We start from the raw sequence: 23034 nt of genomic DNA, 5'->3' as shown, positions 1-23034 counted from the left end.
CCTCAAACAACAGAGGTTGAGTAACCACAAGATGCCACTGTGGTGGGAACAGTGCTAAATAGAGAATAAATGTGTTGGATATGAAACTATGGATGTGAAAAGACTTTGAATAGCTTTCTCTTTTGTAAATAATTTATTGTAAATAAAGTTTATTTTTTGAAAAAAAAAGCATACTCCTACCTTTTCCCCATAACACTTGACAACATATCAACTTCTGCTTTAAATGTACCCGATGGCTTGGCCTCTATCAAGGTTTATGACAACAATTCTACAGATTTACCACCCTCTGACTGAAGAATCTTCTCATCTCTTTCTATCCTGGACCATCTCCAGCTACATGATACCAGAAAACTAAGTTTACTACAGAAGGTTGGTATCTTTGAGCCAAAACACTCCACTTATGCTTATTAATACTGCCTGTTAATAAAGAGGACACACATCGAATGATTAGTATATTTCATTGCCAATTGTAAAATTACAACAGCAATATAAAATGCTTAAATATCCCTTTAATTGTCTTCCAAGAATTTATTGCAGCTGGATTAAAATCAGAATTCATAATTAAATTAGCTTTGACTCAAGATTAAATTCAACAAATGGCTCATGATTTCACAAGTAGATATGTTGTTTATTCTCTGGCCTGTCCATTAGTGTGTCTGCCAAAATGGTTCTCTATGGTAAAAGTTTCTCCAAAGCATTACTATTATAAATATGTCACTAATGGATTCATGTACAAACTTCAGTACCTCATAATTGTTGGTATTTAATATTTCTTCTGTGAAAGCAGAGCAGAGCTCCACAAGATAATTTTTATACCAACTAAATTGAGTATGGTTTGTTTCCATTATATGTTTTTTTTCATTTACAAGGTTGATTTGCTTATCATTTACCATCACCTCTCTTGACAATTCTGCTGTTCTCAAATTTTCAGAATGTTCACCTAAGAGAAATTCCTGCGAGCTAGATATTGGAATATTTAAATCATGATCATTTCTCAACACCAACTCCATTCTCGTCAATGACATCTATCTAAAATTGTTTGCGTCAATTATATCACACTTGATCTATGTTGAATTTTGGTCTACATATCAATGCCATAACTCTGCACTTATTTCCATCTTCGTAGCATTGCCTTTTGCAGCCCTGAAAAGAAAAATTTTGAAAGTTACTGTGTGAATGGCAAAACAAAATGGACAATGACCATTGGCAGTAGAGTCACAGGGACGTTTGGGATAGAAGTATGTCCTTCAGACCACCAAATCCATGCAGATCTTTTTGCCTATCTACATTAATCTCATTTGCCAACATTAAAACTACATCTTTCTAAGCCTATCATTCTAAATGTTGTTTAACCATGGTAATGTATCTGATTCCACCAACTTCCCTTACAGTTTGTTCCAGATATCAACTTTTTTTTTGTGAAAAAACCTTACCCCATAAATCTTGTTAAAATTCCTAGCTCTCATCTTACACTTAAACCTTCCTGTTTTTGGTATTCCTACCAGGAAGAAATTATTTTGACTACCATCCCCATCTATGCCTTCCATATTCTTATTTCCTTGTATCAGGTCATCACTCAGCTCCCTTCACCATGGGAAAAACAACCCCGCACCATCTAATCTCTCTCAAATGCGAAAGTTTTCCAAAAAAAAAAACATCCTGCTGAATTTCCTTTATACTTTCTCCAGGGCAACCACATCCTTCCTATAGTGTGGCAATTGGAACTATACACAACACTCAAAACATTGTTCATTTCTTTCCATATTGGAAGAAAGTGTAGCGGGAGCACCAGCTGAAGCAGGTTCGATCTGCAGAAACTGGAATTAGCCATATGGAATGTAGGATCCGGCCCTATGACTGCCCAATTTGGCCTTAGTGTACTCCACTATGGAGTATCACACTTCTAGATGGATAATCATTGGATATGTAACCAGACATGCCCAAATATCACCAGAATACTGATTAATAGTTATTAATTTGCTCCTGTCTTCTAACCTTAGAAGGAATGCCGCCTTCATCCACTTTGCTAATTGTGTCATTGCGAATCCAACACACCCAATCTTCAAAAGGTGTTCAGAGGTACCAAAGATGCAATTCATACCAAGACCTAAAGCATACATTGCAGTAGGAAAAATGAAAGGCTCAATGCAATAAAAAAAATCAGAAATTTGAACATCAATTATACATCATTTATTTTTTAAAAATAAAAACAAATGAATGCCCTTAAAATGAATACAAGCAAGACATGATTTTACCCTGAATTATTTTTTGAAAAAAAAAAGCATTCTCCTATCTTTTCCCCATAACACTTGACAACATATCAACTTCTGCTTTAAATGTACCCGATGGCTTGGCCTCTATCAAGGTTTATGACAACAATTCTACAGATTTACCACCCTCTGACTGAAGAATCTTCTCATCTCTTTCTATCCTGGACCATCTCCAGCTACATGATACCAGAAAACTAAGTTTACTACAGAAGGTTGGTATCTTTGAGCCAAAATCATGAATTCTTTTACCCTGAATTAAATTCAAAGCAACTTCTAATTTTGACTGCAACCACAAACCTCAAACAATGCAACACAATTTCATGCAGTAAGGCCATAATATTTTGAATCAGGAGTAGGCTATTCTTCCCCTAGTGGTCTCTCTCCTGTTCATAATAGGTGATCCAATTTTCCTCACCCACTTTCCTGCTCCTCCCTGAGCTGTTCGCTATCCTTTATCATTGGCTTGGATGGTGCACCAACAAAACAACCTTGCACTCAATGTCATCGAAACAAAGGAGGTGATTCTGACTTCAGGAAAGGAAAACCAGAGGTTTTCATTGGGGATCAGAGGTGGAGAGACTGAGAAAATTTAAGTTTTTGGGAGTCATTATTTCAGAGGATCTTCCCTGGACCCAACACACAAATAGCATCATGAAGAAAACACCTCTACTTCCTCAGGAGTTTCCAAAGGTTTTACATGACATTGAAAACTCTGGCAAATTTCTACAGATCTGTGGTGGAAAGTGTACCGTCTGGCTGCATCACAGTCTGGTATGGGGACACCAATACTCCTGAGCGTAAAGCAAAAGTTTAATCAAACAGATTACATTTTATTGATATACTAGTATTTTATTACAAAATAAAAGGAAAATCTAAACCCACTACCAAGAAAGAAGCTGTTTGACTATGAAAAAAGAAAAGAAAGACAGAATTCTTGTCAGAGTGATAAATTACCTCATTAGTCCACATTTCTACCTTCATAACAAATCAAAGATTATAAAAGTAATTCAAAATGAGTCCCCACAGTATTTGAAAATTTAAAATCAAATTAGAAATTGAGCATCTAATTTTCTCTAAATTTAAACTTGACATGACGTCATGTGGCCATTGAGCATGATTAGCTGGGGTAATCTCCCTCCATTTGAGCAACACCACCCGCCTAGCCATAAGGGAAATAAAAACTAATACATGTAGCTTAAATGTCATTAATATTATGACACAGCTCAGGACATCATGGGTAAACCACCCCCCCCCCCCCCACCACCAATCTATCAAAAACATCTGCAAGGAACGCTACAGTCAGAGAGCAGCAGCAATCATCAAGGATGCACACCATCTAGCACATGTTCTGTTCTCGCTGCTACCATCAGGAAGGAGGTATGGGTGGCATAAGACTCGCACCACCAGGTTCAGGAACAGCTGTTACCCCTCCACCATCAGACTCCTTAACAATAAACTCAATCAGGGACTTTTTTTCAAGACTTACTTTTGCATTTTATTGATTTTTTTCTCTCTTTCCATATTGCACTGTCAGCTTGATTACATTTCTTTATTTGTTTACATTTGTACATTGAATAAGTTTTTTTACACTGCAATAAGTGGTAATTTTGCCACGCCCGCAGGAAAAATAATCTCACGATTGCGTGGGATGTCATTTATGTACTCTGGCAATAACAGTGAAATTTGAAAATCTGAAATCTCCCAAATTTCCATATGTCAGTGAGGCAAGAAATAGGAAGGCAGTGCAATTCAAATTGTGCTTAAGGATCTGGTTGGTGTAAGAGGGAGGCCTTCAGACGTACATTTGCCAACGACCCTGCAGAAATCAGATGAGTATCAAATAACATTGAGTCAAAATACAAGGGAAAAAATTGAAAGTCTTCTGGAGCCGTGCCTGGACAACAACCTCTCTATCAATGCCCATAAGATGAAAGGGCTGATCATTGATTTCTGAAAAGGGGGCAGAGCCCACACTCCTGTCCACATTAATGGCATTGAAGTCGAAAGAATAGATAATAGATAAAGAATAGAATAATTATCTCCAACAACCTGACTGAAGATAATCACATTGGCACAACAGTCAAGAAAGTACCACTAAAGCCTAAACCTAAGTTCTTCATGGCTCCTCTGTCCCTCTATGTCTTCTACAGGTGGACCATCAAAAGTATTTTTGCTGGCTCCATCACAGCATGGTATGGGAGTTGTCCTGATCCAAATTGGAAGATACTACAGAGACAGAACAATTATATAAGAATGCTGAAAGAGCAGAGAAGGGGAAGATGTGGTGAAAGACAGAATTCATCACATTGAAGGAAGAAATAACAGTGGCATGGAAGGTGAGGACTCTGGGTGAGAGGAGAGCCGGTGAGAACAGCAGCACTGAAAATCAACCAGATGTGGTTGAGAGTCGTTTGAGCTATGAGGAAGGGGAAGCAAAGAGGTCTCAGAAGCAATGGTGTGGGCATTTTAGGATCTGCTCCACTAAGCATGATTTTGAAATTGAAAGCTCTCTCCGATTGGTCAGTGAAAAATATAACATGGCTATCTTGACTACAGGGAGGTATTGTTAGCAGAGCAGTTATCTCAGCACTATTACAGTGAAGTGACCCACTTATGAATCTGGTGGTGTCTATAGGCAGTTTGTCAAGCTCCCCATGTGGATGTTCTCTGTGTGCTCTGGTTTCCTCCCACCTTCCAAAATGAAATATATGGGGATTGTTGGTTAATTGGTGCATTTGTGGGGCAAGGGCTGTTGGGCCAGAGGGCCTGTTATCATGCTGTATGTCTAAACTTAAATCAGAAAAAAATTATTGCCTTTAACTAACTCAAATCTCATTAAAGTTAGCACCAGATCCTTCTCTCAGCAAAATTCTACATCAGATTCTGGATTTCACCTCCTTCACACTCCCTTTCAATTCCACACCTGCATGCTTTTCCTTTTTCATGGGTGTGTTTCCCTTTGCATTCAACCTCTGGCTGCCAATCACCTATGGCCCAAAGTACTCATTCAGTGTGCTTATCTCGCTCATGTTCATTCCATCATTTTCCTTCATCCATATCCATGTTTCAACCTTGTCATCTATTCCCTTTCCTATTGCTTTCACAATGTTATTTCTATTTTAAGGTTGATTATTCCATGCATTAACCTCTTTCCTTCCTCGGGTTTCTACATTCCTTAGTGTTCATCCTTTCTTATCTGCTCCATTCCTCAAGTCCTCATGTTCCCCTTGGTTTCCACCTCCTTTTCTATTCATTCATATCCAACCTACTCTTCTCTTGCCACTTCTCCTTTCTTTTTTCCCTTCCATTCTCCTGTTCATAAAGTAGTACCTTCAGCACAAAAATAAACTATTTGGGTCAATAGGTCCCTAATAGTCCTACCATCACCCTTTTCCCTCACCCTTCCAGTTTTATCCCTCTTCCCTTCTTCATAGATGCTTTGTTGACCTATATCCCTATTCCATTTTCCAAATGTTCAATAAAAAAATATCAAACTGGTTTTGACTAAACCAGAGACCGATAGCATTAAAAATAACTGGATATTTCATTGAAACAATGTAATCACTTCAGCAAGAGGAAATTAACCTGTGATAAATCTGGTTTTCAAATAGAAATCCGGCTTGTCTCAATATATTGATTTGGACACAAGATAACTGGTGAGTTCAGCAAGTCCAAAGTCACACTACTGCCAACTCTATGCTTGGATTTTTATTTTTGTCCTTGGTTTAAAGAACAATCTATTTATATTCCCTTAAACTACTCCCACAGACTGCAAAGGTTCAATGTTAATAATTAATTCAATGTTAGACTTTAGCAACATTAGCAATGTGACTTAATTTTAGCACTTTCAAATTCTTTACAGTGACTAATAAAATATTTCTTTTTTTCTTTTTCAATATTTTTATTCACATTGAAATTTCACATCCAAAAATATGGATATATGTTAAAATTCAGAAAAATATATTACACTTAAATCATATCATTTCATCTAAGATACTCCACATTTTAATCAAACAGATTACATTTTATTGATATACTAGTTTTATTACAAAATAAAAGGAAAATCTAAACCCACTACCAAGAAAGAAGCTGCTTGACTATGAAAAAAGAAAAGAAAGACAGAATTCTTGTCAGTGATAAATTACCTCATTAGTCCACATTTCTACCTTCATAACAAATCAAAAATTATAAAAGTAATTCAAAAAGAGTCCCCACAGTATTTGAAAATTTAAAATCAAATTAGAAATTGAGCATCTAATTTTCTCTAAATTTAAACTTGACATGACGTCTCGTGGCCATTGAGCATGATTAGCTGGGGTAATCTCCCTCCATTTGAGCAACACCACCCGCCTAGCCATAAGGGAAATAAAAACTAATACATGTAGCTTAAATGTCATTAATATTATGTTACTCTCTCCAATAATACCAAATAAAACAGCCAAGGGATTTAGTTTAAAATTAACTTTAAAAAGTGCAGAGAAAGTTTGAAATACTTTGATCCAATATTTCTCAAGACTCTGGCATATCTAAAACACGTGAATTAATGAAGTATCTCCATTGTTGCATTTATCACAACATTTATCTACATAAAAATAACATAGGTTGACTTTGGACATGTGAGTTCTATGGACTACTATAAATTGTAGGAGAGAGTGGCGGGCACATAAAGATGAAGTATAACCAATTTGAAAATTACATTCCAAGTTTCTTCAGGAATTAAAATCTGTAGGTCTTGTTCCCAGGCTTTTTTAAATTTCATCTGAGGGAGCCTCTCTTATTCCCAACAACACATCGTAAATGTTAGATATTGAACCATTATAGAAAGGTTGTACCTTTAAAAATTACATCAATTAAATTCTTACCATAAAACATTTAAAGACTTATTAATTCCTCCTCTCCTGGAAGTAATGAACAAGATTGAAGAAACACAAAACATGCCAGATTCGTGTAAAACAGCAATAATTACAGTAATACCAAAGACGGGGAAAGATCCACTAACACCAGCATCGTATATACCAATATCTCTACTTAACTTAGATTATAAGATAATAGCTAAACTATTATCAAACAGATTGGCCAATTGTGTACCAAAATAGTAAAACTAGATCAAACTGGATTTATTAAGAAAAGACGAACAACAGACAATATCGATTGTTCATTAACTTAATCCATGCAGTACAAGGAAATAAGTTGCTAACAGTGGCAGTTGCTTTAGCTGCAGAGAAAGCCTTTGACAGGGTATAATGGAATTAATTATTCAAAGTACTACAGAGGTTCAACCTACCAGAGAAATATATTAATTGGATTAAAGCATTATATAAGGGAACATTGGTGAAGGTGACAGTAAATGGATATATATCAAACCAATTTAAATTAAGCAGGTCAACTAGGCAGGGATGTCCACTATCTCCCTCGCTGTTCACATTAGCTAAAGAACCCTTGGCAGAACTGATAAGAACAGAAAATAAAATAAAAGGGATAAAAATAAAAGAGAAGAAATATAAAATCAGTCTATTTGCAGATGACATCATAGTATACTTAACAGAACCAGAATTATCAATAAAAGAATTACATACGAAATTGAAGGAATATGGAGAAGTATTGGGGTACAAGATCAACACAGATAAAAGTGAAGTGATGCCAATGAATAATGCAGATTTCACAAAGTTTAAGAAAGAATCACCATTTAAATGGCAAACACAAGCAATCCGATACCTAGGTATTCAACTAGATAATAATCTAGGCCATCTATACAAATTAAATTATCAGCCATTAATGAAGAAATTACAAGATGACTTAGAACATTAGAAAGATTTACCATTAACACTGATAGGAAGGGTAAATTGCATTAAAATGAATATTTCCCAAGGATACAATACCTATTTCAATCGTTACCAATTCCCTTAACAGAGAAATTCTTCAATGAGCTAAAGAAAATAATAAGGAAATTCCTATGGAAAGGGTGGAAACCCCCAAGGATAGTGCTAGATAAATTAACAGAATGGTACAAACAAGGTAGCTTACAGCTACCAAACTTTAAGAATTATTATAAAGCAGCACAATTAGATATCTATCAGATTCTTATCAAACAAGGGGAAAACCAGATTGGACCAGATTAGAGCTAGATAAAATAGGGGAGAAGGTATCAGAACATATACTATATAAGTGGGATGAAAAACTGGTGCAACATAACACTATCTGCTCAACATTTGGAAGAAGATTCACGTAGAAAGGAAAAAAACAAATTACCAACTACCAAACTTATTATTGACGCAGTATCAACTAATCCCTTTCACAATAGATAACCTTTCCTTTAGAGAATGGGAGAGAAAAGGGATCAAAAGAATAGAAAATTGTTTTTTGGGAAATAATTTATTAACATTTGAACAAATGAAGTACAAATATGAAATAACTCATGGTACAATGTTTGCATACCACCAAATGAAAACCTACTTGAATGACAAATTGGGAAGCAGGATGAAGTTACCAGAAGGAAGCAGCTTTGAATATGTGATTACAGACACAATGATAATTAAAAGATTTATAACAAACGTGTACATCAAACTGCAAGAGAAAGAGAATGATGAAATAAGCTGTAAACCCAAACAAAAGTGGGAACAAGATCTAAACATAAAGATAAAAAATGAAAAATGGGAAATGCTATGCTCCGGAACTATGAGAAATACCATAAACACGAGGTTACGCATGATACAATATAATTGGTTACACAGGCTATACACCACGCCCCAAAAGTTAAATAAATGGGACCCAAAAGTATCATATAGATGTTTTCACTGTAAGAAGAAAATGGGAACAACAATACATGCAATTTGGGCATGTGAGAAAGTGGAAAAGTTTTGGGAAGATCTAAATCAGGTATTAAATAAAATCACAAAAAGCAACATATCAAAATACCCAGAGATCTTTCTTCTAAGTAATATAAGAAGTAAAGAACTTGGCCTCGATTTGGATGAAGCACAAAAAAGATTTATTATGATAGCCTTAGCTGTAGCAAAAAAATATATAATGTCAACCTGGAAATCAGAAGAGAGCCTGAGAGTACAGCAATGGTACATGGAAATGAATAAATGTATTCCATTGGAAAACATAACATATAATTTAAAAAATAATGTCACAGTATTGGAACAAATTTGAGAACCGTACATGGAACACAACAGAGAGGGCCTACTGCGGACCTCCACCACCTAAAATGACAGAAGGAGAAGAAGACGAAATGAACTGACCCAGTGTGTAAAAGTTGATGACACAATTTTCTTGTTTATTTTCATTGTGTGATGACATTGTTTCATGGGTTTAATGAATTGTATATGTTGAACGTTTAGTGGGTGGGAAGGGGGGTGGGAAGGAGGGAGGGAAGGGAGGGGGAAAAATGGGAGAAAATGACACTGTGTATATTCAAGAGGGAAATGTTTGTGTGTATTTTGGTTAATATGTTTCATAGTGTGAAATTTTTTTTTAAATTAAAAAAAAATTAAATTCTTATCAGTCCTCTTTGGAACTGTATATAATTGAGATCACAAAAAAATTTCTAATCTGTAGATAACGAAAAAAATGAACATTTGGTAGACCATATTTAACTGAAAGTTGTTCAAAGGAAGTGGGACTCCCCTCAACAAATAAATCTTTAAAACATTTAATACACAATCTATACCATTCTTTAAAAGTTGTATCAATCATGGAAGGTGTTTACAAGGGCAGTCAAGAGGGAAATGTTTGTGTGTATTTTGGTCAGTATGGTTCATAGTGTGAAAAGTAAAAAAAATTTAAAAATTTAAAAAAATCATGGAAGGTGTTTCAATCACAAAAGACTAAAGTTGTGAAACTGACAGGCTTTTATTCACTATAGACTGAAACACTCATCAACCTCATTGACTGATCAAGGCAGAGTGAAATAGGGAGCATGCAAAGGGCTATGTGTAGATCGGTCTTGGGAGGTGCATCCAGTCGGCAGCAGCCAAACAAAGAATAACAATGGTTTACCACAGAAGGCTTAAAGAAATAATTAGAAAAAAAGGAGTAGAGAGAGAAAATTTCATGAAACCAAAATGTTTCTAAATTTTATCCAAATCCTCAAAGTATGTTTAACCACTGGATTATTAGTTAATTTATTTAGAGATATAGGAAGTGAGGATCCAAGAAGAGAAATGAGAGAAAGTTTTGTAACAGAATTAGATTCCAGAGATATCCATATTGGACAGTCTTCACAGTTATTATAATATAACCAAAACGTAAGGTTTTGTATATTGACTGCCAAATTAAATATTTCAATATTTATATTAATCATATTTAAAATAATTAGACAAATTGAGTTATTTATATTTATATATGTTTACACATGCAATGAAATATTTTGTTTGTGTGCCCATATATCTGTATGTGAAAGAAGCAAATACTTGGGCCTGGGACTGAGGTCATATATATTATACATGAACATCTACTAATTGAGTTATTTATATTTATATATGTTTACACATGCAATGAAATATTTTGTTTGTGTGCCCATATATCTGTATGTGAAAGAAGCAAATACTTGGGCCTGGGGCTGAGGTCATATATATTATACATGAACATCTACAGGCTATGGAAGCTTCAAAATAAAGTCTATTTTTGATTTTAAAAAATAAGCATAAATATATGCTTATCTGATATTTAACAGGAATTATTTGATAGCATTTAGAACCAGACAGCATAATGGTACATTTTTCCACTTTATTTATGGAAGAAATGCTAAAGTTGCTGGACCCATACCAAAAATCAAAGTCTACTCAATTAACTGAGCACAAAACTGGTCCTCACTGCTATTTTGGATCTAGTGAGCCCAGCAAGTGAGTCCCAAACAATTATGACACAACCAAGTATAGTGACTCATTGATTTCACTCATTGGCATTCGTGAAAGTTCCAGGACTATACAAAAAAGGAAAGAAAACCACCCAATTCAGGGAAAATCTCTGAGGGAATTCCTTTTTAAGATATGAGAAACAATTCAAGTAGATGATGTCAGTGATGTCAATATTGATGAATCCTTCTAAATCCAGTTCCACTGACCTTTAGTAAATCATACTGCCCTATTAAGTCACAAGATAGAAATTCCTTTAATAAGAAAACTTCCTGAAAATGTAGTTTCCTCTTGCTTAACTACTTGTTGTGAATGGCCTTATCGTACTGTTTAAATTCAGATCTGTAGATACTAATCTCAAAATTAGTGACACAGCAACATACCTCATTTTAGGCTCTGTAATCCATTCGCAAATGGAGCGGTGTATATATTCCAAGTTGTTTTTTTAAAAATCATGTGAAACAAAACATGAGCTTTCATAGCTTGTGTTTTACATCATTTTGGCAGCAAAAGGATCTAATTATGGGCTTGTAGGAACAGCTTTCCAATTGGCAGGGTTCAGGAATGAATGTTTTATATGTTGCTCCTGAGACCTTGTTTCTGTTCCAGAATGAGAGAATTTGCATTGTAATCGTATCTTTCATAATTTCAGAGTAGCCCAAGGCAGTTGATGATTATTGATACACATTAAAAATTGACTATTAATATATATATATAAATACATCTATCTATTTATTTATTTAATATATATTTGTGTGTGTGTAATACATTTGCAGACAAGTGCCCACAGATCAATGGTCAGTTCATCTCTTTTAATGCAGTTTACAAACAGCTTTGACCACAAGTCCATCAAACAATGGTCAGCATTGAATATCCTGCAGACATTGAGAGACAAATACTTAATGGATATGATGGAGTGCTTTCCTGAGCAGACTGTCCAGATCATCTGGTGGGATGCCTCATCACCAACAAGCACCAGGACTTGGACTGGATGGCATTGAGAGGAACCCATCCGGTTAGATGTTTCTTGTCTTCTTCTTTGGCTTGGCTTCGCGGACGAAGATTTATGGAGGGGGTAAAAGTCCACGTCAGCTGCAGGCTCGTTTGTGGCTGACAAGTCCAATGCGGGACAGGCAGACACGGTTGCAGCGGCTGCAGGGGAAAATTGGTTGGTTGGGGTTGGGTGTTGGGTTTTTCCTCCTTTGCCTTTTGTCAGTGAGGTGGGCTCTGCGGTCTTCTTCAAAGGAGGTTGCTGCCCGCAAAACTGTGAGGCGCCAAGATGAACGGTTTGAGGCGATATCAGCCCACTGGCGGTGGTCAATGTGGCAGGCACCAAGAGATTTCTTTAGGCAGTCCTTGTACCTTTTCTTTGGTGCACCTCTGTCATGGTGGCCAGTGGAGAGCTCGCCATATAACACGATCTTGGGAAGGCGATGGTCCTCCATTCTGGAGATGTGACCCACCCAGCGCAGCTGGATTTTCAGCAGCGTGGACTCGATGCTGTCGACCTCTGCCATCTCGAGTACTTCGACGTTAGGGATGAAAGTGCTCCAATGGATGTTGAGGATGGAGCGGAGACAACGCTGGTGGAAGCGTTCTAGGAGCCGTAGGTGATGCCGGTAGAGGACCCATGATTCGGAGCTGAACAGGAGTGTGGGTATGACAACGGCTCTGTATACGCTTATCTTTGTGAGGTTTTTCAGTTGGTTGTTTTTCCAGACTCTTTTGTGTAGTCTTCCAAAGGCGCTATTTGCCTTGGCGAGTCTGTTGTCTATCTCATTGTCGATCCTTGCATCTGATGAAATGGTGCAGCCGAGATAGGTAAACTGGATGACCGTTTTGAGTTTTGTGTGCCCGATGGAGATGTGGGGGGGCTGGTAGTCATGGTGGGGAGCTGGCTGATGGAGGACCTCAATTTTCTTCAGGCTGACTTCCAGGCCAAACATTTTGGCAGTTTGCGGAAACTGCCAAGATGTTTCTTGTACAATAGGAATATCACCCATAGTGCACATTGTTCCCGAGATGGCAGTGGTAGAGTGCAGACAGTTGCCCAAGTCTTTGCAGAATGCAGATTCACTAAGAATATGTGGAGAAGGATGCAAGGGTCCTCATCATGGTTCATCCCCTGCAGCAGGGTGACAGCAGACTCTCTTATTTACAGACTGTTCCCAGGCACGTACACAGACACAGATATTCAGAAGTGTTGGAAGACCATCAACGTGGTGAACTGAGATGTTGGTGAGGGAATGCTGCCAACTGATACATTTCAGGCTTGAAAGGCCCTGAGGTCTGACGCAGCCAATGTGAGGGCACTGTGGGGGAAGGATCACAGACGAAGTCCTTCCATCACTGGGCATTTATGGTCTGAGATCAAGGGAAAGCCCCTCAAACAGCAGAGGAGGAGAAACAACAACGTGCCACAGTTTGAAGTGAGAGAAGAGATAGCTGGGGCAGTAGCTATGATCTTTGAATCCTCTGTGACTGCAGGGGAGGTGCCAGAGGATTGGAGAATGACAATGTTTAAAAAAGGTACTAGGGAGAAATCCTGGGAATTATAGACCGGTGAGTCTTACGTCATTGATGTACAAACTATTGAAGAGGATTCTTAAGGATAGCATCTGAGCATTTGAAAAAGTACAGTCTACTCAAGGATAGTCAGCATGGCTTTGTGAACAGAAGCCTAATTGAGTTTTTTTGAGGACGTCATAAAAGAAATTGATATGGGTAAGGCAGTAGATATAGTCTACATGGATTTTAGGAAGGCATTTGATAAGGTCCCCCATGAGCGACTCATCCAGAAAGTCATGAGGCATGGGATCAGTGTGGATAAAAAATTGAATTCAGGTAAAAAGCAGAGAGTAGTAGTGGAAGAAAAGTATTCTACCTGGAGGTCGGTGACCAGTGCAGTGCCGCAAAGATCTGTTCTGGGACCCCTGCTTCTTGTGATTTTTATAAATGACCTGGATGATGAGACGGAAGGATGGGTGAGTAAGTTTGTGGATGACACGAAGTTTGGGGGAGTTGTTGATGGACCTGTAGGTTGTCAAAGGCTTACAAGAGGATAATAGACAGAATTCAGAGTTGAGCAGAAAAATGGCAGAAGGAATTCAATCTGGATAAGTGTGAGGTGATGCATTTTGGAAGGACAAACCAGAAGGCTGAGTACAGTTACTTAAGAGTGTGGATGAACAGAGAGACTTTGGGGTTCAAATCCATACATCCCTCAAGGTCACTGCACAGGTTGATAGGATAGTTAGGAAGGCTTGGGGGATGCTAAGCTTCATTAATAAGGGAATTGAGTTCAGGCATATAGAGATCATGTTGCAACTCTACAAATCTCTAGTGAGACCACACTTGGAGTATTGTATTCAATTCTGGTCACCTCATTACAGGAAGGATGTGGAAGGTAGGGAGAGGTTACAGAGGAGATCACCAGGATGTTACCTGGATTGGGAAACAAGTCTTATGACGCAAGGTTAGCAGAGCTGGGACTTTTCTCTTTGGGTGTAGAAGGATGAGAGGTCTACAAGATTACAAGAGGCATAGAGACTTGATAGAAGTCTACAAGATTATGAGAGGCATAGATAAGTTGGACAGCCAGCACCTGTTTCCCAGGGCAGGATCAGCAAACACCAGAGGACACATGTACAAGATTAAAGGAGGGAAGTTTAGCGGAAACATCAGAGGTAAATCTTTTACAAAGTGTTGTGGATGCCTGGAATTCCTTGCCTTGGATGCTGGTGGAGGCTGAAACATTAGAGGCATTTAAGAGACTCTTAGACAGGCATATAGATGAAAGAAAGAGGGTTATGGGGTTTAGTACTCTTTTTTAAGGAATATATGGGTCAGCATAATATCAAGGGCTGAATGGTCTGTATTGTGCTGTAGTGTTCTTTTGTTCTATGTTCTATGGTGGCGATGATATAAATAGAGAGAGTATGAAACAATGTAGAATGATGCGAATGCATGGACATGACACAAATGGCGAGAAGAGACTTTGAAAGATTTTCTTTTATTGTGAATAAAATCAACTTTTGAAAAAAATAAATGAATATTACCAAGAACTATTTTATCTGAATGCTACCATGGATCTTAAAAATGTAACAACTCCTTTAGTTAAAACAACAAAATGCTGGAGGTTCACCAGGTCAAGCAGTGTCCTTTATATAGCAAAGACATAGATACGTAACCAATGTTTCGGGCTTGAGCCCTTCATCAAAATATGAGAAAATGCTGGCAGGTGTCCAAACAAAAGAGTAGGAGCAGCGAAGAGGAGGTGATGAGGCAGGAGATGATAGGTGGAAAAAGGAGGGAGGGAACAGCAGCAATGATGGGAGGGGGGATCGCAGGGCTGGGTGGGTGAAAGAACTGGAATGATAGGAAAGGGGAAGGAGAAAGAAAAGGTGAGCAGGTTTAATAGAAAGCAATAAAATCAATGTTCATGCCATGTGGTTGGCTGTTGCCCAGCTGGGAAGTAAGGTGTTGTTCCTCCAATATGCTGGTGGTCAGGGTGAGACAATACATGAGGTCATGGACAAAAAAAAATTCTGATAGTATTCAACACTTAACCCCTTTATTATGGGAAGTGGCTCTTGCCACTAGTGGCACACGGTCTAGAAAGGAGAAGACAGAAAAAAGAGTCCGTCTCCCTCAGACAGAATATCAAAGATACTATCAATCAGTCAATCAACATGATAATCTACAAGATTATCATCAATTTCAACTTCAATTTCAGCTGGCTTCTGGTTTTCTGTTGAAGATTCTTCTCTCAATTAATCCTGGTTCTTTTGCATTTGCTGAGATGAATAACACTGGCTTCCATTTTGTTTATTATTAAGTAATGAATTAGCAAATTCCAAAGCTTCAGATTCATTAGCAAAAAATTGTGCTTGGTATTCTCCATAGAAGACTTTAAGGATTGCTGGATATCGAAAAGCAAATTTATATCCTTTCTTCCATAAAACTGATTATGCTGGATTAAATTATTTTCTTCTATTAACAATAGCAATACTCAGGTCTGCATAAAATAATACTCTGAATCATTTACAGACCTTGCTGTTCCCTTGCTTTTTGAACTGCCAATTTCAGTATAATTTCTCTAGCTTGATAACATGAACACTTAAATCAAAATAGAGCATGGTGGTTGCCCTGGACACGATTTCTTTCTCAGAGCTCTATGTGCTCTATCAAGTTCCAGTCCATTTGGAAAATTTTCAGACTCCAGAATTTCAGGTAACCAGTTTTGAAAAACTACTGGATTAGTACCCTCAAAATCTTCAGGAAGTCCAAAAATGTTTACATTATTTCTCTGGCTCTGATTTTCCAACATATCAACTTTTCGCAAAGTCTTTTTTTCTGAACCTCCCATGCCATGAAAGAATTTTCTATCTTATTAACTGTATCTTTACATTCTTATACTTCCATATGACACTCTTTGAAAATCTTCTTCAAATTTTTGAACCTTCATTTTAATTTTGTCAACAGTTTTAATATATTTTGCCATATCAGTCTTCATTACAGTCATTTCTTCTTTAATACCTCCCCCTTCCAAATTGTGTAGAAAATTCTGTTCTTATTTCTGCAAATTTTTTAAATTTTCTCACTCATGAAATTTATTTGCTCAGAAATTTTATGAAAAATTTAGGGGTCCAGAGGTTCTGGAGTATGTCCCCACTTTACCTTGAATGTACTTCCTTCATTTTCTGATTCTTCTCCTTGTGACTGTGGAACATATCCTTCTCCTTCAACTCTGATCTCCTCTTCCTCTTCTGTCAATTTTGTCAGAAGCTCAGCCTGTGCCCTTTGCCTGGCCTTTGTCTGGCCAGCAACGCTGGTCGACACAGGCCCTGAAGGCTCCATACAAGCCACAGTTGTTCTTGAGTCGCATCTTCAGTCTTCCTCCATGCTTCAGTTCCCTGAGGAAGTGGAGCTGGAGATTGAATTCTCACCCAAGGAGGTCACACCGAACTAGGCTGAAGAAGAATCAAGTCTGGAGGTTGAACTCTCAAGGTAGGCCCGGTTTCTTCATTTACTGTTGTTTCTGTTGTAGCCGTTTTCTTTACAGGTTGAGCTTTAGATTTTCTTGTTGCCATTGCTAGAGATCTTTAGAAGAACTTTAAAATTATCACTTTTTTTAAAAAGTTTTTAAAAGTCGGGTTTTAATTAATTCTGCCAGGAGAGGCGTTTTTCCACATCTCTCACCTACATCATCATGCCACGCACCCCCACCCCCACCGACATCTTATTGAAGTGCAAAAGTCAACCATAAATGAGCCATTTGATGAAGCACTCCAGCTAAACTTTTGAAAAGGGGCGAGCAGCAAGATGGGCATGAATGTTTAATCGGAGGGCATCCCATATTCCATTGGAATGACGGGGAATGGTCTATGGAATATGATTGGGAGATGGAAGTTCCCAGCATCGATGATGCTACTCCTGCCGTCCTGTACAGGAATGTGAGGGCAATCAAAGTGCCAGCAGCCCCCAGCATTGAGGACTTCGTCATTATCAAACCCGTCAGCAATGGGACAGTCAGTAAAGTGTTCCTGGCTCAGAAAAAACACCCCGAGAATGACGTGTATGCAGACAAGGCAAGTACTAGGTTCGGTGGTCAGCTGAAATAGGATCGCTGAAGATTTACTGTAATCATGACTAAACAAGCCACATTATGTCTTCTGGTGTTCTAGTGGGGAAAGGTTGTAATTTTCTCATGACATTTGAGCATGTGTAGGCGTGCTAGGTGGCTGTGGAGCAGAGCACACTCATCCATGGCAGATCTGTGGTCCTTGTGATTGATCCTGTGATGGGACCACATTGTTTGGCAGAGAGGCTTGACCATCCCACCCACTCCGCTCACCAAGCCTCCGCCTCTGGCTGCTCTCCCACGGTCACTTGCTGATGTTGCCCACTAGGTGCAGCAGGCTGTGAATGGGCAGAGGGAGGGGATAGGAGAAAAGGGAGAGAGGAGGGATGGGAAAAATGAACGGGAATGGTGAGGAGCTGAAGGGCAGGGAGATGGAGGAAAAGAGGATGTAGGTAGGAGGTGAAAGGGAGGGAGGTGGGTGAGTTGGGCAGTAAAGAATGAAGGAGAGAGGTGGAGGGAGGATATGAAAAGGAAAGGGAAGAGAGATTGAAGGGGCTGGAGAGAGAGAAGGAAGGGATGGAGGAAGAGATGGGTGGGTTGGGGAGGGAGGAGAGTGGGGCTTTAGGTGGGAGGGAGTGGAGAGGGAGGATGGCTTAGAATGGAGGGGGAAAGATTCGCAATGGTACCCTGAGCTTTACTAGAATGAAGCCTAGACAAAAGAGGCAGTTGTACTTGCTTTGTTAATTAAATTATTTGGTTTGCATTGTGGATGTGTGCACATTAATTTCCTCTGTGCGCTTACACATACACAGCTTTGAGGGAACAGTGGTCATTTCGACTTATTTATATGCTCGCCCCCTAACGTTAATACCTGGTTATGCCCCTGGAGATCCCCACTATTGTGGCACACAGAGCTAAGGTGCTGAACAAAGCCATCTCCCAGTCTCTCCGATGCAGAGGAGGCCACAGCTGGAACACTGGACACAGTACATGACCCCCCCCCCCAACTGATTCACAAATGAAGTGTGTTGTTTCACTTGGAATGACTGTTTAGGGCCCTGAATGGTGGTGAGGGAGGATGCGCGGGCACCAGTGTAGTACCTCCAGAGGTCACAGGGGCAAGTGCAAAGGAGGTGGACTGGTGGGAGCAAGGAAGTCACAGTTTGCTCAGTCTTATAAATGGGAGTCAGAAGAAAGGGTGAGTGATATGAGAAAGAATATTTCTTCAGTAATAGGCCCCAGCATCTACATATATTCTTCTTTATCTCCAGGTGTAATTTCAGCATACATGAAGCACAGATAGCATCAACATAATCAAGTCGTGCTCCCATCAATTTAGGCTTTGCATCATGTAGCCAAATTGGGGTTCATTCATTCATTCATTTGGATGTGGGTGTCACTGGCAAGTGTGAACTTAACATCCATTTCTGTTTGCAAAGTATTATACAACCAAAAGGATTGTTAGACCACTTGCAGAAGACATTTATGTGTTTATTGCGGTGCACATAATTGCAGCAGTGAACCGGCCCCGCTTGCCATGCATGGTCAGCAAGGCAGCCACAGCCATTGCCAGTCCTTCTCTTCCAGTGCAGACTAGAAGTACGTTTACGCGCTTATGCCAGCGTGACGCAAGTTCCAGGACACAAGAGGCGTGCTCCAGGCAACCTTAAAGGATGTGGCACGATCATCAAAGAAAGTCAGTTGTGCTAATCGAGCCCACAGCCTGCTGTCTCAGTTCTTTTGCTGCACTTGAGCACAACACGCTACAAATCAACCATTCTGAGTCAACCTCTTTGATGCCAGGCTGAACCCAGATTTACAAGGGTAGGAAATAAAGTGCTGAATCTCAGAAATAATTGGGTTTTCTCCTCGCCAAAATGATAATATTTTTAGCGTCTGCAGGTTTTATTGTACAACTGGTGGTCAAAGCCGATATCAAAGTGTCTAATGTTCCACCACACCAAGTAGGTGGAGGTGATATGAGTTAAGCATTTATCACATCTGTCTCTCTGAAGATTCTCTGTCTGGTACTGGTTAAGATTTTATCTGACCTTTTTTCTGTGTTTCTCATGGTACTATCCTTCTTTACATCTCCCACTGGTTACCTTTTGTCTTTCAAAGAGCTCCCTTTGCCCCAGGCTGTCAACAGAATCTTGCCATTGCAAAAAAAACAAACTTGAAACCTGATTGCAATGTCAATAAATCCTTTTGTGTATGGGGACTTTTGTATCTCCTGCTAATTGCTACCTCCCCCATTCACTCCCCTTCCCAAACTCATCATGCATCTGTATGCATTACCATTGCACAACTCTTCAGATACAAAAAAAACTCCCAGAAAGTGTTAGGGAAACTTGCAGTGACTGGCTACTGCCTGAATATGGTCGGTACTTTCTACAGACCTGTTTTTTTCTGTCTGATTTGTTCTGCTTTTGGTTAATACGTGGGTGGATTTTCAGAAAGGAACAGACAACAAGTCAGTTGGCCATTTCATGCCAGGCCTCCGCCTGGAGGCTGGCTACAAGAGGGGATCGAAAACTTAAAATTTCTTTTCAGAGAGCAGCACTGAAAGGCTGCTCCAGCATCGCATTCATATCAAGAGGTGCCTCATAGCACCCTCCAGATCCAACAGAGGCGGGGCGACTGGTGCTGTAGCACCACCCATCATAAATACGCGGTGCAGCAATGGTCATCTTCCCTACCCATAATCCCCCACCCAGCTGGAACCGCTCTGTGTTTCCCAGAACAGTTCCAGCTGTGTGGGGGATTATGGGTAGGGAAGACAGCCATTGCCTGCCACATTTTGAGCCACAGAGAGTGGCCCCAAAGGCCGAAGTGGCCCGGTGAGACTGCCACAATCCACACCGGCCGCCCCCTGATGGCTCCCACCATCCCCGCTGCCCTAACGGCTCCCGCCGGCCCCCACTGCCCTGACAGCTCCTGCCTGATGCCTTTGCCTTGGGGGGGTCATGGAGGGAGAGGGATGCATGGGGAGATGGGTTGCACGCTGACGGCGTCATCAGCCCACCCCTAACCAGCCGCTTGCAGCGGCTGTACATTCAGGTCAGATGGCAGAGTGCAGTTCCCCACCAATTATCCTTCCCCAAGAAGGGTTGGAATCGGTGCCACAGAGCCAGCACATCTTTAGGTGTAAGGGCAAAGAACCTCCGCCTTTATTGATGGGTGTTTTTTATGCTTAAAAGTGCCTAGTATTGCCTTGTATTAATTTTAGATTTATCTGTAGAGGGAATGGTAATTTTTTAAACAAAATCAGTTACCTTCCATGGTTTTGTTTACATTTCCTTTACATCAAGGTGCAACAGCTTAACACATTTCACAAATGGAGATCAATCTCCCTACAACTTAACAACATTTGATAGAATGGAAAGACTACTTTACAGGGACATCTGTGGCACAGTCCAAATCAATCAGTGAGCTGCCCCATTAAGTCTGGAGTCAGGCAGGATTGCCCATATCTGCTAGTTTTATTACTGTGCTGAATGTAAAAACAAAATGCTGAGAGACTCAGCAGGTCAAACAGTGTCTTAAGGACAGGAGCATAAGAGGAGTGAAGACAGTCAGGTCAAGTCCTCCAAGTACATGGATGACATCACCATCTTTTTGGACACCCAATTGGTCCCCAAAGTGATCAGTAACTGTGGCCATTTTGAGTCTGCTTCGGGTGCCAGGGTAAACCAGTTGAAGAGTGCAGCAGTGCTCTTTGGTAACTGGTCTGACCAGTACACCATTCCATTCACAGTCAGAGCAGATGACCTGAAGGTGTTGGGAATTAGGTTTGGAGAGCTGAAGGCATGCAATTTGTCAGAGAGGATGGCAAAGGTCCACCAGAAAATGGGTCTGTGAGTGCTGCACTCCCTCTCAATAACAGGAAGAACTGGTCATCAGGTGCTGGTGTGGCACAGGTGTGGTCCATCCCCCATACCTCCGCTCTGGCAGTCACCAAAGCTGTCTTCCATTTTATATGGGGATCCAAGATGGAAAGGGTCCATAGGGCCACCATATACAAGTCAACAGACAATGGGAGCAAAGGTATACCCAACAGGCCCTCATTTTGATGACCATCTTCGTGTGTGGCTGCATCAGGCTGTACATGAAACCAAAGTACGAGGCCACCAAATGCTGTGATGTGCCAAGGTTCTATCTGTCTCAGGTGTTGCAAGGATGGAACTGGCCCCATTGTCCTATAATTTAACATTTGTGAGATGGATGACCCTTTAAAAATCCCTTTAATACTATTAGTGAAGAAGACAGAATTTGCCAAGGCACGAGTGATCCACTTCTGCACAATCTGGCCTTGCTTGTTATTTCAATGATGTGTGGAAATACTTTGGGCTTGAAAGCTCCAGATTTATTTTTGTTAGCATCATTATATCCCAAAAAGTGACCTGAGGAGAATATTTTTTGTTTTTAAAATAAACTTTATTCACACTAGATTTTTTAAAATATTTGTAGTGTTGTATTTGCAAATAAACAAAGGAAAACTGTGCAAATTAAAATTTAACTTCATAGTGTCATATTCTTTTGTACATTGTTATACCTCATGGTGTTAACCATTTATATGAAGATCCTCCCACCCCACCCCCCCACTCCACACCCCTCCCAGTGTTCCTTTCCCTTCTGTTGTTTGAGTGGCTTTCCCACCAATCTTACCTCTCAATATCTAGTAGCAGAAGAATCCTGGATGCCCTGAACAGAAATAATTAAATCCGCTTGGCAATAGAATCTAGGTTTTGCCTTGACTATACCACACCAACTGTCCTTCATGGAAAAGGTTTTCCAATTGACCACAAGGCCATCAGCAGTAATTAGCACAGAACATCCTGCAAACAATGAGAGATGAGAACTCAATTGGACACGGTGAGATGGTTCCCTGAGTAGACCATCCAGATCATTAAGCGTGCTTAATCCCCATCCCTTAAATTGCTGGGTTGGCGATTTAACAGGTAGGTAGGCTGCTATTTGAAAGGTGCAGGAGGCACACTCGGCCCAGTAACCTCACCTGGGTCCCTGGATGGCTGCAATTTGAAAGCACCTTCTGATTTAAGCTCTGTTCCTGGGGACTCACACAGAGTCAGATGTACAGAACTGCTGGAAGACCATTAACTCATTGAAAGATGAATGTTGGTCTGCCCGAAACTATTGGTCTTTCAGCACACGGAGATGTCAGTGAGAGAATGCTGCCAACTGGCTCATTCCATGCTGTGAAAGTACGTGCTGAGAGATGCACTGAAGCCTGGCACAGCCAACCGAGAGAGATATGTGAAGGACCACAGTCTAGAGTCGGCATTGAGGGGCTGAGAATGAG

The 23034-nt window shown here is 39.8% G+C and overlaps 1 protein-coding gene across 2 annotated transcripts in view; it reads right to left on the bottom strand.

Annotated features, from left to right (window-relative positions):
- Positions 1–23034, bottom strand: part of LOC138755709 (uncharacterized) — a 63843-nt gene that overhangs the window by 26568 nt on the left and 14241 nt on the right. For both annotated transcript variants that reach the window (XM_069922169.1, XM_069922168.1), the window contains exon 2: positions 22380–22549. The gene's annotated coding sequence lies outside the window, so the exon portion shown is untranslated. The remainder of the gene's footprint in view (positions 1–22379; positions 22550–23034) is intronic.

This window comes from Narcine bancroftii, chromosome 2 (assembly GCF_036971445.1).
Source record: "Narcine bancroftii isolate sNarBan1 chromosome 2, sNarBan1.hap1, whole genome shotgun sequence".
Lineage (NCBI taxonomy): Eukaryota > Metazoa > Chordata > Chondrichthyes > Torpediniformes > Narcinidae > Narcine > Narcine bancroftii.
This window is presented reverse-complemented; position numbering and strand designations above follow the sequence as displayed.